Source organism: Phyllostomus hastatus, unplaced genomic scaffold, assembly GCF_019186645.2.
Source record: "Phyllostomus hastatus isolate PE091 unplaced genomic scaffold, TTU_PhHast_1.1 phas_contig_1286, whole genome shotgun sequence".
Lineage (NCBI taxonomy): Eukaryota > Metazoa > Chordata > Mammalia > Chiroptera > Phyllostomidae > Phyllostomus > Phyllostomus hastatus.
Genome location: NW_025333567.1, coordinates 49,151 through 62,489, shown reverse-complemented (window position 1 = coordinate 62,489; position 13,339 = coordinate 49,151).

Sequence of the window (13,339 nt, the reverse complement as noted above, 5' to 3'; positions counted from 1 at the left end):
CTTTGCAACATTAGGCATTTAGTGTTATTTAGAAGTCGGGTGAGAATTCTTATTTGATTATTAAAGGTACTTTCACACCTCGAAGGTACCTCGCATGTTGCCCACCACGCTTTACTATCAACCCCCCGCCTCACCCTGCATCCACAGCTGGGAGGGCTGTGGAAGGGCCCAAAGGTTTGGGCTTTCTATTTTCCTGTCAATTAATTTTCATAATAAAAGTAAATAAAGTCCCTCATCTATTATTATTATTGTTGTTATTATTATTATTATTAGTTTCTTAATCCCAGCATGGCTTCTACAAGGTCTCAAAGGAAAAAAGAACCACAAAATAGAAAAATTACAGATAAAGGAAGATTGTTCAATGAAAGGTGGACAAATGACTAGTTTCTTGTCGCGTCAAATAGTAAGGCACTCTGCTTCATTTGTAGGGATTTTGTGCAAGTTTTCAAAGACTATATCCTGCAAAAGCATTATATGTAAAAATGTTGCCAAATTCAATGTATATGAAGGATTGTATCATAAGGACAAAATAGCAGAGCTGAAAAAAGTCTGTGTTCTGAACAAAAATTTTTTTAAAAAGTTACGACTCAGGCAGATTCCATTGTAAAAGGTAATTATGTGGTAGCATATTTAATAGCAAAAAATCAAAACCCTATACAGGTGGTGAGTTTATTAAGCAATGTGTAGAAGGCATGGAAGATATAATTTGCCTTGAAAAAGGAGGGAATATTTCTAAAATCAGTTCATCTCACCAGATTATAGCCAGGCGAATTGAAGAAATTATAAAATATATCAAGAGGAGTTTGGAGAGTAAAGCTGCTAATTTTAAACTTTATGCTGTAGTGATGGCTGATGGCCCTGATGCTACAGATACGGCCCAACTTGCCATTTTTATTAGAGGTATCGATGATGAACACACGTCACTGAAAACATGACTTCTTCAGTGTTATTAAAAGACACTTAGTCAAGAGGTTTATACAAAGCAGTAAAAAATGTGTTACAGTGATTTTCTGTTTTTTACAAGATTTTATTTATTTATTTTTAGAGAGAGAGGGGAGAAAGAGGGAGAGAAATATCAATGTGTGGTAGCCTCCTGCATGCCTCCTACTGGGGACCCAGCCCGCAACCTAGGCATGTGCCCTGACTGGAAATCAAACCAGTAACCTTTTGGTTCATAGGCCAGCACTCAATCCACTGAGTCACACCAGCCAGGGCTAAAGTGATTTTCTTTGTCCATTGTTAACATAACTGGTGAACTTAGTGATGGCGCCCCAGGGACAGGAGGTAAAACAGAGGGACTTGCAAAACTAATAGAAGACAAAGCAATTGCCACCCCAAACTCATGTTTGATGAGGTATCATTTCACAGTACATCAAGAACATTTATGCACAAAAGCTTTAAAAATAAACAATGTCATTCAAATAAATCATCATCAAAACTGAATTTCATAAGAGCCAAAGGATTCAATCATCGTCAATTCCAGGAATTTCTTAGTGATGAACCATCACTTAGTGATGTGACCATCACTGACATTTTGGAAGTAAGATGGCTAAGTCAAGGCCAAATGTTGAACAAACTTTATGATTTACGACATTACGAAGTTGTTTATGATATCAAAAAACAAATCTGTGCCAGAACTTGATGATGAAAACTGGCTTACAGAATTAGCACTTTTAGTGGATTTAACCACTCGTTTAAATGAGATAAACATGCATCTTCAAGGTGAAAACCAACTTATCAATACCATGTTTCAAACTATAACAACATTCCAAAATGAAATGGAAATTATGGCAAGCTCAAATTTAGACAAGCAATTTTATGCATTTTGACACATTGGCTAAACATAGTGCTGTAAACAGCAAAAAAAAATTGCAGCCTTGGTTTTTTATTTGATACAAGAATTTGAAAACAGATTTCCTGGAAAATAAACAATATTTTGCCTAATTTTTGACTCCATTTCCAGTCGACATAAATATGTTATCTGCCAGCTTTTCAAATGGAATGCATAGAGCTGGAATCTGACATTCAACTTAAAGGAAAACTGGATCGTGTCTCTCTCCTGGACTTTCATAGGTCCTGTCTTCCCAGAGACTGCTATCCCTTCCTTCACAAACATGCCTTATTCATGTCATCGCTATTTGGCAGCACCTCCATTTGTGAGCAACTATTTTCAAGAATGAAACACATTAAGAGTAAAATTAGAGTCAAAATATCTGATGAGCTCCTTGAGAACCTCAAGTTCTCAAGGAGAACTTGAACTTATTTTGAACTTCAAATAAATTCAAAACTTATTTGAACTCACTGGGAATTGCAACTACTTCTATCAAGCCAGATATCAATGCGCTCATTTCTCGAATACGATGCCAAACATCCCAATAGTTTTATGTTGCCCTGTTTTCTTTTACTGTTATCATAAAAATATTTTCTAAAAATATCACTGATGTTTTATTACTTCAATATGCACATTTTCTATATTAACAATCACAAACTTGGGACCTGCTCCACAATTTTAAAAGATTATCAAAGGGTCACTGCATAACTAGGGTTACCATGTGAGGACTTTCTGCTCATTGGTGGTGGCAGATATCACAAAAATTATGCATGGACCTTTTATTATTACTATTATTATGCTCATCAGTTTGCATTAGTGATTCTGTATCTAATGTGTAACCCAAGACAACTCTTCTTCTTGCAGTGTGGCCCAGAAACACCAAAAGTTTGGACACCCCTCCTCTAGGGCATATCTTTCTGTTAGTTTGTTCCAACAGAATCTCTAGGTTTTTTAGCTATTAGGTTGTTAGTATATGGTCTCTACTGGGCCTCTTGGAATACCTTGTCCTACATATGCAAGCTTAAGTGTTGTTCAAGAACTTAGGGACAATTTTTAGTAGATGGTATTTATTTTAAAAACAGAAGAAGGGAGAGAGAAAGAGAAGGAGAGAAGTATCAATGCGAGAAAGAAACACTGATTGGTTGCCTCCCCTGGGCACTCCAACCATGGACCAAACCCACAACCCAGGCAAGTGCCCTGATCAGGAATTGAACCAATGACCTTTCATTTTGCAGTAAGACACCCAACCCACTGAGCCACACAGGTCAGGGCCTTAGGGACATTTTTTTTATCTATTTTTTTCTTCTCCTGGGACATAGGCTTCTATAGTAGCCTAACTGAATGTAGAACTCTCATCTCTTTTCCTTCCCTCACAAACCATTCTAAGGTTCCAGCCAAGACAGAGGCATAGGCAGAAACGTTTCACTTCCTTGCACAACCAAAAGAAGGAAAACAACCAATTTAAAAACAAAAAACAGCCCTGGCTGGTGTGGCTCAGTGGATTGAGTGTTGGCCTATGAACCAAAGCGTGACTGGTTCCATTCCCAGTCAGGGCACATGGCTGGGTTGCAGGCCAGGTCAGACCTCCAGTAGGGGGCCCGCAAGAGGCAACCACACATTGATGTTTCTCTCCTTCCCTTTCTGCCCTTCCCCTCTTTCTAAAAGTAAATAAATAAAGTATGTTTTAAAAAATAAAATAAAAACAAAGAACAACCAGAACTGCCAGAAAATCATTTGCATGGAACCCCAACAACCAAGGAGTTAAACAAACATTCATCCAGACTAGTGTGCCCAGACAAAGAAATATGGCCCAAATGAAAGAACAGATCAAACCTCCAGAAAAACAACTAAGTGACAAGGAGATAGCCAACCTATCTGATGCAGAGTTCAAAACACTGGTAATCAGGATGCTCACAGAATTGATTGGACTCAGTGCAAAATGAAGGAAGAAATGAAGGCTACACAAAGTGAAATAAAGGAAAGTATACAGGGAACCAACAGTGAAGGGAAGGAAACAGGGACTCAAATTAAAGATTTGGAACAGGAGGAGGAAATAAACATCTAATTGGAACAGAATGAAGGAACAAGAATTAAAAAAAAATGAGGAGAGGCTTAGGAACCTCTGGGACAACTTCAAATGCTCCAACATCTCAATCATAGGGGTTTCATAAGGAGAAGAAGAAGAGCAAGAAATTGAAAACTTATTTGAACAAATAATGAAGGAAAATTTCCCCAATCTGGCAAAGAAAATAGACTTCCAGAAAGTCCAGGAAGCTCAGAGAATCCCAAAGAAATTTGACCCAAAGAAGAACACACCAAGGCACATCATCATTAAGTTACTCAAGATTAAAAATAAAGAGAGAATCTTAAAAGCAGCAAGAGAAAAGGAGACCATTACCTACAAAGGAGTTCCCATAAGACTGTTGGCTGATTTCTCAAAAGAAACCTAATAGGGTAGAAGGTGCTATAAAGAAGTTTTCAAAGTCATGAAAGGCCTGGACCTACATCCCAGATTGCTCTATCCAGAAAAGCTATCATTTAGAATGGAAGGGCAGATAAAGTGCTTCCCAGACAAGGTCAAGTTAAAGGAGTTCATCACCACCAAGCCCTTATTATATGAAATGTTAAAGGGACTTATCTAAGAAATAGAAGATCAAAAACTTCCTCAGAAGATGAACAGCAAAATGATAACAACCTCACAGGTTCAATAACTGACCCTAAAAAAATAAAACAAAAACAAAAACTAAGCAAACAACTAGAACAGGAACAGAATCACAGAAATGGAGATCACGTGGAGGGTTATCAGTGGGGAAGGGGAGAATGGGGTGGGTGGAAAGTACAGGGAATAAGAAGCATAATAGGTAGGCACACAATAGACAGGGGGGTGGGGGGTGGTTGAGAGTAGTACAGGAAATGGAGAAGCCAAAGAACTTACACGTATGACCCAGGGACACAAACTAGGATAGGTCGGGGGATGTGGGTGAGAGAGGGAATGCAAGGTGGAGGGGAATAAAGGGGGGAAAATGGGACAACTGTAATAGCATAATCAATAAAATATATTAAAAAAGAAAAAAAGGAACTTTATAGACTCTTGGAGATTTTTATATAATCTCTAGAATATCTATTTCAGTAATAAAATATGTGTATGTAAATAGAATATAGTTATTATTTCTTTCTTTGACAACACTTCCTATGTATTTTAAGTATATTAAATAAGCCCGATTAGTCCAAAATTTCTCTTTTGTAAGGAGAAAAAATAAATCCTTAATATATTTCAATTGATTGAAATATCCCAAAGCCATTTCTAGGTTAAGAAAAAGCCTTTTGGAATGCAGACCGTGGGAAGCTTGTCAGATATACTTGACGTAAGGGTTCCACACCGTTATGCAACAATGTTAGATCATTAACTTAAGGTGGTAATAAAAGGTATGCAACATTACTAGAGGCCGACAAAACTTCAGTTCTTAGGATTGAGAGAGATGATTTTCCTAAAAGTTAAACAAGTATTTGATTAACACCTTATGTCATACAATTATTTTGGTAAAACAGAATCTTTGTTTTTTAGGCATATGTAGGAAAAACTTTCTCCCATTTATCAGACTGAAAGAACCAAACAAATTCTGTGTTAACTTTACTTTTGGTACTTAGATTCATTTACCTAATTAAATTTATTACTCAGCTTATTTACATAATTTCCTCTCAAGATTTCTCTTCACAAACCTTCAATTTGTACAGACTCTTTGCAACATACACAAACCCTCTGTGACTTTGTCTCCTTTGTTTCTTTTCATCTCATTCAGAAATAACTAATTTTAGAACAAACTATTTTTCCTTTTCTTTAACAAGTGTTTTTTCTACTTTATATCTTCCATTTCCAAACTATATCATTGCTTTCTAATTTAATGAGAATTCTTAATTTTAGAAATCTTGATGTTTAATGACAATTAATCAATTAGCATTCTTTAGATTAGTAAATATATTTCATAACTTCTAGAAACAGGTTCTTTCATTGGTAAACACTTTCACATTTTCAAGAGACAAACTTTCTAATAAAGAATAAGACATTTATTAACAGCTTCAAATATATTTTCTAGCTTTGTCTTAATTAAAAGCTAAAAGCAGATGAACTTAAGACTTGCCTAGTAATTAATATTTCAATATTTAATGTTAATAACTTTAAAAGACATTAACCAAACTTAAACCATCTTTAATATCAAATATTTTCCCAGACAACATGACCCTGAAAAAAATACACTTGAGATAGTTCTTTATATTTTCACCATGCACGCAAATAATATTATGAATAATTGTAGAGAAGACAAGATTTTTCTTTTGTCTTTGACAACTTTAAGGAGGCTGGAACAGGTGGGGGCCTGGGAGATCTCTGGCTTTGGGGATCTTCAGCCACTTCAGTTTCTGAAATATAAGGAGGGGTTTTTTTGTTCATTTCTCATATGCGCAGGCAGGAGGGGGACAAGGGGGAGTATCAGTCACTTCTGTTGCTTCCACAGCCTGCACAGGGTTCGGGGCGTCTCATAGACTCGTTATTTTTTTCTTTAATTCTAACCATCCAGTAGGAAGATGTGTTGAGGCTCTCAATGAAAGTATTAAAAGCCATGAATGAGGGACTTCCAGCCATGATGGAGGCATAGGTAGACACACGGTGCCTCCTCACACAACCAAGATAAAGACAACAATAATTTAGAAATGGAATAATAACCAAAACTGACAGAAAATTGATCTGAATGGAAATTGGACAGCCAAGAGGTTGAAATAAATGCATTCATCCAGACAGGTAGGAGGGACGGAGTTGGGCAGCGGGCACAGGTCGCATCGAGGAGAGCAGAGAGCGTTGGGACCAGGCGCGTGAGGCATCTGGGACACACAAGACCGCAGCGGATGGACCCTGAGCGCACAAGCGGCAGCTGGCAGAACCTGGCTGAGGGGTGGCAACCGGCAGACCCAGTGAGGTGGCAATTGTGAAGCAAGGCACTGCACGCAACCCAGGATCACAGCACTGGGAAATAGAGCCTTGGGGCACTGATTGAGGACACCTGTGGGGATTGAGGAGCAGGGAGGGACTCCCAGCCTCACAGGAGAGGTCCTTGGAGGGTCCCACAGGGTGCACAAGCCCACCCACACAGGAATCAGCACCAGAGGGGCCCAGTTTGCTTGGTGGAGGCAGCAGAAGGGACTGAGGTCCCACGGAGAGTGGAACAAGCTCCATTGTTCCCTCTCAGACCCCGCCCCCACATACAACATTACTACCCAGTGACTGGGGTGCCGCACCCTGGTGAACACCTAAGGCTCCACCCCTCATACATAACAGGTGCGACCAGACCAAAGGGGGAAAATTTAAAAAAAAAAGAGATGGCTCAAACAGAATTAAAAGCCTCACAAGCAGTACTTTTAAGCCACCAAGAGATAGCCAACCTATCAGATGCACAGTTCAAAGCACTGGTGATAAAGATGCTCACAGAATTGGTTGATTTTGGTCACAAATTAGATGAACAAATGCAGGCTATGATAAGAGAAATGAAGGAAAATGCACAGGGAACCAATAGTGTTGGGGAGGAAACTGGGACTCAAAACAATAGAGCGGACCAGAAGGAAGAAAGAAACAACCAAACAAAAGAATGGAGTAATAAGAATTCAGACAAAATGAGGAGAGGCTTAGAAACCTCCAGGACATCTTTAAAGGATCCAATGTCTGGATTATAGGGGTACCAGAAGGAGAAGAGGAAGAGCAATAAGTGGAAAACTTATTTGAACAAATAATAAAGGAGAACTTCCCCATTATGGCAAAGGAAATAGACTTCCAGGAAGTCCAGGAAGCTCAGAGAGTCCCAAAGAAGTTGGACCCAAGAAGGAACACACCAAGGCATATCATAATGACATTAGCCAAGGTAAAAATGAAGGAGAGAATCCTAGAAGTAGCAAGAGACAAGGAGACAGTAACCTACAAAGGAGTTCCAATCAAATTGTCAGTTGATTTCTCAAAAGAGACCTTACAGGCTGGAAGGTCTCTGGGGCTGGAAAGAAGTATTCCAAGCCATGAAAGGCAAGGACCTACATCCCAGATTGCTCTATCCAGCAAAGCTCTCATTTAGCATGGAAGGGCAGATAAAGTGCTTTTCAAATAAGGTCAAGTTAAAGGAGTTCATCATCACCAAGCCCTTATATTATGAAATGTTAAAGGGACTTATCTAAGAAATAGAAGATAAAAAAAGCATGTATAGTAAAAGGACAGCAAACTCACAATTATTAACAACCACACCTAAAGCAAAACCAAAAGAAACTAAGCAAACAACTAGAACAGGAACAGAACCACAGAAATGGAGATCACATGGAGGGTTAGCAACAGGGGAGTGGGCGGAGGAGAGGGGGGGAAAAGGTACAGAGAATAAGTAGCATGGATGGTAGGTAGAAAATAGATAGGGGCAGGACAAGAATAGTATGAGAAATGTAGAAACTAAAGAACTCATAAGTATGACACATAGACATGAACTAAAGGGGGGGAACGTGGGTGGGAGAGGGTGTGCAGAGTGGAGGGCAATGAAGGGGGGAAATGGGACAACTGTAGTAGCATAATCAATAAAATCTATTTTTTTTAAAAGCCATGAATGAGGTGTGGCAACAAAAACGTCTTGGCCGAATTTAAGAATCTGCACATGTAACATTCCAAAGAGCGTTCCAAAGGGAGAAAGAGAAACCTGGTTACAGAAGATGAGATGCAGCATGACAAGAACGCCAATTTTGACAAGTTGTTGCAACTGGCATGATAACTGCTTTTACAGTAGGTATATACACATTCTGGCCATGCATGACTGTCCTCTGGCCTCAGGGCTCAGACTGGCCCTTGGGCAGCTCTCAGGACCCTCTTGCCGACCCTTCCAGACACCCCGGCCCTCCCAGCACATGGCCCCCCAGGCTGACTGCAGGACTTGCCTTCCCACCACACAGCTCACTCCCACCTCTGCTCCTCTGCCTGCACATCCACTTCTCTGTCCTCCTCGCCTTCTGCCCCACCCTGACTCCTCCTCTCTCCCCCTCCCCACCATCAGACAGACACCCCTCCTCTGAGAAGCTGCCCTGAGGGACCCAGCAGCCTCAGCTGACACTCTGTGTCCCCAGGCCCCGGGGACCTGCACCTCTCCCTACATCGACTATGGTCATATCAACTGCAGGTCCCTGTGCCTGTCTGCACCCCTCTGGGCTTTGAGCTCCAGTCATAGAGGTCCCTGTGTGCTCAGCCCTCCCTCCCTGCATCTCCAGGATCCCCCCCATAGGGGCCTGGTTTGCATAGGACAGCAGGAAGTGTGTGAGGAGGAGGAATGCCAGACGTTCAGTGGGGCCAGGATTCCCCAGCCCCTCCTCTCTGTGCCCAGGGCAGGGTGCTGGCTCAGTGCTGGCTCCATCTGAGGAAGACTAGGGGATTTCTCACCCTGATTCTAATGTCTAACACTAGGCCGGGGCACTGTTCACAGTGGCCAGGAGTACTTGAAAAGTGAGCTTTTGTGCTGTCTGGATAAGAAACGGTTACCCAGGGAATTGCTCGGTATTGTTTTTCCCCCAATACAGCCTTCCCTTGGACCCAGGATACAGACCCAGGCTCTGGAACACGCAGTGCACTTTCCCAGAATCCCCTCATTTCCAGGAATAGCCTGAGGCCAGTGGCTCCTTTCCTGCTGCACACACGGAGTTCAGCCTGCCCCTCCTGGGGACATGTGTGAGTCTCGACCCCAGGACTGATAGGAGAGGAGCTGTGGACTAAGCACGCTAAAATTGCAGTACCATTTATCAGGCAGGACAAGCTGTTTTGGAGCAAAGAAGAGCAAGAACAGACTGGGGCTGAGAGGGCACCAACCTGCATCAGCAGCTGAAAAAGAAGGGCCAGGGATTTGCTGACTTCCCAGGTCCTGGGTGCCCCTGATCAGCCCACCCTCAGCTTCCTTTCCAGCTCAGGCCAGCACAGCTGAGACACCCACTTATCCTCCTACTTGGGGACCCCAGGTCCCCCCATGGAGCCAGACTCTGCCTGAAGACCTCACAGTACTGCAGAAAAAGAGATTTTCAAACAACATAGTTTTCTATAACAGCCTCTAAAGACGAGTTCTGGAGGTCACAGGGATGGGAGCACAGACTGGGGTCCTCCCAGGAGGGGAGCTGCCCACCGCCCAGAGCCACTGAGAGAAAGGTGCAGGGACTTACCCGGGAGCTCATGGTGCTGTGTGGTGTGTGCTGCTGGTGGGACAGGTTTATACCTGTTGAGAATTCCTCTTTCACTTTCCTTCTGATACTAAGAATAACCAAATACTAAACACGTTTAACACTTTTTAAATTGATTGACTCCAGGAGAGGGGAAGGGAGGGAGGGAGGGAGGGAGAGAGAAGCATTGCTTTGATATTCCACTCATTCATGCACTCATAGGTTGCTCCTTGTATGTGTCATGACGGGGGATCAAACCGGCAACCACGGGACTGAATTGTATGGTGCAGTAATTGCCTTGATGGTAGCATGGATTCGTTCACAGAACCGTCTCCCAGGAAGTAGCTGATTGTGTCCCCAGGAGATCTCAGCCTGGAGGCCTTTGCGGGGATAGGGTGATCGTATTTGGATCCTGTCTCATGCTAGACTCTTCCGGACAACTACAGGACTTTCCAGGATCCACCTTAAGAGCTGAGCCCAGAGGTAAGGGACTGCCTATGGACAGGGCCAGCCAGGCCCTCCCTCCCAGGTCCTCTACCCAGCCCTTCATTCTGCACAGGAGGAAACTGAGGCCCAAGAGGGGGACTGATCTGCCCACAACCCTCAGGGAGTGGAAGCTGAGCAGGGAGTTGAGCTCTGGTGTCCTCTGTTTACAGGCAATTCAGTGTTTGGAAGGGACCCAGAGCTCTGAGACCACAGAGGCCCAGGTGAGGTGCTGCTGCAGAATTAGGGACTAGAGGACCCCAGTGCATCGGGGTGGTGGCAGGAGAATTGTAATATGGCAGCCTGGGGGTCACAGGAATGATGCTGATAAGCTTAAGGTAAACCTCGAGATTTCCCAGAGCTCCTCTCCTGTAGAAAGAACAGGAACTACTTGACCTGATCACCCACAGGCTTGTCAGAGGAGCAACTGCTAGCACCAGAGGCTCTCCTTTGAGCTGAGCTTCCCAGTTGTCACATCACCTTCCCCATCACTTAATGGTCACAACAGGCTGTGGAGTGGATGGGACAGAGACAGCTGCTCGTTTCTGGATGAGAAATCCCAGTCTAGTCAGTAAAGTGGCCCTCGAGCAGGTCTCCTGGCTGGTGGGTGGTGGTGCGGGCACTTGAGTCAGCCGTTGCTAACGTGCAGGGCAACGCGCCTGCCCGGGATGCACTGGGAGCCTTTGGAAAAGATCCCCCCACTGAAACTGCTGTCCACAGAGGAGAACCAGTGGGACTCAGTGGACAAAGTACTGGTTTTGCCGCCAAGGCTATTGGTTCATGCTCTGAAGTGTGCACTTAGCTTTAGCCACCTTGGGTGAGTTAGGTGCTTGGTCCTTAGGTGTTTGGATGAGAGATGTCAGGAGGGCTCCTCTGATATTTACCCTCACCCGCCCCATGTCTTCCTATGAACAGAACTCCAAAACAAATCACCATGTGGTGTATAACCAAATGCACGTCCAACTGCCCGCTGCTTCAAACCAATACTCGAGAGGCAGGTGCTGGTGAAAAGGAAAGTGGTTTATTCAGGTGCTGGCAACATGGAAGATGAGGGGCTCTCATCTCAGAGACCCACTCAGCATCTCAGTGCAGGCAGGGGTTTTCATAAGGAGGGTGAGGGAAAGCAGAACAAAGAGATCAAGGGGAGAAGCTGTGAATGTGCTGGCAGTGTCCTTGCTGGTCCCAATACGTAGCATCATTGTCAGCATCCTGGAACTTCTCAGTGCCAGCCAAATGCCTGCAGGTGGGCCATCTGTGTCAACAGAAGTCATAGTCAAACTGCTGGCACCTGCTATGTGCTTACAGAGAAATTGTCAGTATGTGAGTTCTGTCTTCAGTTTGTTAGGACACTTTATTCTAATCCCATATCATGGGGAGTCAGTGTAGTGTAAAGGTTTTATTCCCTGTTATACTCAGGTCTTATCTGTGGGCTACAGGACGGCCCCTACCTCAATTCAGTGAAAAGGCGCTCACAATTTGACAACACAAGGTTGTAGTTCCAAATCTCATGAATTTTTTTGAGTGTGAATTTTTATGGAGTTTAATTCAATTATTGGTTAGGTGTCAATATTAAAAAATTTACCTTAGTTAAGAAAGAGGCACATTTAAATAATTTTGAAATGGGTTATTTGAGTGTTTCTAAAATATATTTTATTGATTGTACTATTACAGTTGTCCCTATTTTTCCCCCTTGCCCCTCTCCACCCAGGTCCCCAAGCTCCCTCAGGCCATCCCCACAATGTGGTCCATGTCCATGGGTCCTGTGTATATAAGTTCTGTGTCTACTCCATTTCCTCTACTGGACTTTACTTCCCCAGGACTATTCTGTGACTACCTGTTTGTACTTCTCAGTCCCTCCACCTTTTTCACTTATCCCCTGACACCCCTCCCATCCAGCAACCATCAAAACACTCTGTGTATCTATGATTCTGTTTCTGTTCTGCTTGTTTGCTTATTTTTTAGGTTCAGTTGTGATAGGACTTCCAGCCAAGATGGAGACATAGGTAGACACACTGTACCTCCTCAGAAACCAAAAGAAGGACATTTAAAAACAAAAAACAACCAGAACTGACAGAAAAATGAACTGTATGGAAGTCTGACAACCAAGAAGTTACAGAAAAAACTTTCATCCAGACCAGTAGGCGGGGTGGAGACAGGCAGCTGGGTACAGAGCACTCGTGGCATGGTGGTGGTTGGAGGACGTGGGCGAACAAAGCACCTGGTGGACTGGGCAGTCCCACATTCGAGTGCAGATAAACCAGGAGGAACAACCTGGGAGTGAGATAGACCGCACAACCCAAGGTCCCAGCTAGGGGAAATAAAGCCTCAAAGCCTCTGCCTGAAAACACCTGTGGGGGTTGAGGTGCCTAGAGAAACTCCCAGCCTCACAGGAGAGTTCATCGAAGAGGCCCACAGGGTCCTAGAATGTACACAAACCCACCCACTGGGGATCAGTACCTGAAAGGGCCCAATTTGATTGTGGGCAGCCAGGGAAGTGACTGAAAACCAGCAAAGAGCGGAGCAAGTGGCACTGTTCCCTCTGGGACCCTCCCCGAACATACAGCAGTGATGCAGGTTGCCCCACCCTGGCTAATACCTAAACTCCATCCCTACTATAGAACAGGTGTGTCAAGACAGAAAAAAAAAAAGGCACAAATGAAAGAACAGTTCTAAGCTCTAGAAAAAATACGACTAAGCAACAAAGAGACAGCCAACCTATCAGATGCACAGTTCAAAACACTGGTTACCAGGATGCTCCAAGAACTCACTGGGTACTTCAACAGCATGGAAAAGACCCAGGCAGCAATGCAGGTTGCA